Below are 2,500 nucleotides of genomic sequence, written 5' to 3' on the forward strand. Positions count from 1 at the left end.
GTGTGTGTGTGTAGAGCGATTCAGAGTAAACTACTGGACCGATCTTTATGAAATTTTTCATGAGAGTTCCTGGGTATGATATCCCCAGCCTTTTTTTTTCAGTTTTTAGATAAATGTCTTTGATGACGTCATATCCGGCATTTTGTAAAAGTTGAGGCGGCACTGTCACACCCTCATATTTCAATAAAATTGATTGAAACTTTGGCCAAGCAATCTTCGACGAAGCCCGGACTTTGGTATTGCATTTCAGCTTGTAGGCTTACAAATTAATTAATGGCTTTGGTCATAAAAAATCTGAAAATTGTAATAAAAAATGTTTTTTGTTGTATAAAACGATCCAAAATTACGTTTATCGTATTCTTCATCATTTTCTGATTCCAAAAAGAAGCTCTGAAAATTAAAATTATAAAAATTATGATTAAAATTAAAATTATAAAAATTATGATTAAAATTAAATTTCCGAAATCGATTTAAAAACAATTTCATCTTATTCCTTGTCCATTCCTGATTCCAAAATAGATATGATATGTTTGGATTAAAAACACGTTCAGAGAGTTAAAAAGAATAGAGATATAGAACAGCGTGCTATCCCCCTCAGCGCAACCGCTACCGCGCTTTTCTGGATTGTTAATTGCACTGCCTTTGCCACGAGCGGTGGACAGACGATGCTACGAGTGTACGGTCTTGCGGAAAAAAATGCAATGCGTTCAGTTTCATTCTGTGAGTTCGACTGAGCTTAAGTAAATGTTGTATTTTCGCCTTACGCGACTTGGTGGGGTTTTTTTTGGAGGGGGGTCCAGATTTTTGTGACGAGGATGGACAAGAATGGCATCGCCACTCACCCTAAAGAAAAACTGTATAGGTTGTTGCTTTCAGACAGGAGAGTTGAGTGTGGTGCACACATGAACACTTCCTTTTGGAGAAGGGAGGCTACGGTTAGCTTGACAAGCGTCCAGACTGTTGTGACGAACAGTGGATTGCTTACAGTGCGGGGATGTGCTTTGACAAATGTGTCCTGCAAGGTTCGGACATTATTAGAAGTTTAGGGCAGTCCTTAGTATCAACTTTCTACAACCGTGGAAAAGTTTGGCAGCTCTGCTGAAATGACTGCAAAGTATTCGACAATCAGAAATTTTTGTTTTGGCGTTTCCGCCAAACGACATCCTTACAATTGCAAAAGGAGTATTTGTTCTCTCCATTTCTCTCTATTTCCTCGCTCTGTGATAGCTTCACCAGAGATACTGCAAAGGAGTTCATACCATCTCTGTTGATGCTTTCTTCTGCGTTTCCTATGCCATGCTAAATTGGTCAGTGTCGGGTCAGTTCTGTACAGATGATGACGTCTGCAGTCGTTGGCATAGATATTTATGGTGACCCCAAGATTGTTTCCTGATATGAACATGTCTTGAGACGCGGGAGCATCAGTTTGCTGAACCCAAAAAGACAACGTTGAAGGTTTTGATTGAAAATGTTCGATACGTAGTAGCACGTTCTGTGGCTGAGGCGTCAGGGCACATTGTACAAAATCAATGTGTCTTGGTTGTTCCCTTCTGCTGCGCCCCCAGCTCATATGTAGAGAATAGTAAATAATGACTCAGTCAGTTACCCAGTCAATACGTTTACCACTTATTCCACACACAGCCGAATAGGGTAACATGATCAATAGAAGTAGGGTCGGTCAGTCAGCAATTTTGTTTTAATTCGTTAATTTCTGTGGGTTTTTTTTTATCTTATTTTTCTTTCTTGGAATGCGCACGCTTCATTTCAATTGGTACAGAGCACCAGCTGTCCCATTGTTTGTAAACCTCAATAGCTGGGTTTTTCAGGGCTGCGAAACAAAAATTAGGGTCGACATTCAATAAGTTATTCACATGTCACTTAGAACTCTGCATCAAGGAGAAAGAAAGCTAGAACCAGCGTGAATGGAGGAGTGAAATATAAAAACACAATCAGGGAAGGGTTGGTTGGCAAGAACTGTGGGTAATTTCTACGACACCGGTGATGGCAAAACGCTTCAAAGCTCTAGTAAACTCGCTACAAAGAATGTCCATGGTATTGCTGCCTTTCAGAGGACCTTGAGCGGACCCCAGATGCCTCAAAGCAAATTAATCAATCAACGGACTTGTTAATTCATTAATCCTACATGGTGGAACATTCTGCGTTTACACTTCTGCATTCTTCTCCGGCAACTTTTTGGCAAAGGTCCAGACTCCTGAGTGAAACTGAGGGGAAAGGGCAGCACTCGGTTCCAATGACCAAAGCAAAGACCATAAATCACTAGCTGGGAACTGGACAAGGAATTTTGTCAGATTGACACCCCCCCCCTCCCCATCTTAGATACGTCGTTGGTGGATGATCTGCGCATGCAAAATTCTGCGGCACCAACGAAAGAGTGCCAATAGCATTAAGTCAGCTTTGCATTATATGGTGCGGCACGTTTGCGGAAAACATAAGGGCAACGGAAGAAGGAAGTTCCATGAGGAATAATATTCAATGCACT

The 2,500-nt window shown here is 41.1% G+C and overlaps 1 long non-coding RNA gene across 1 annotated transcript in view; it reads right to left on the minus strand.

Annotated features, from left to right (window-relative positions):
* The window catches only part of LOC138978394 (uncharacterized), a 237,124-nt gene that overhangs the window by 83,632 nt on the left and 150,992 nt on the right, over positions 1-2,500 (minus strand). The gene's annotated exons all lie outside the window — the stretch shown is intronic.

The sequence above is a fragment of the Littorina saxatilis genome, linkage group LG10 (assembly GCF_037325665.1).
Source record: "Littorina saxatilis isolate snail1 linkage group LG10, US_GU_Lsax_2.0, whole genome shotgun sequence".
NCBI lineage: Eukaryota > Metazoa > Mollusca > Gastropoda > Littorinimorpha > Littorinidae > Littorina > Littorina saxatilis.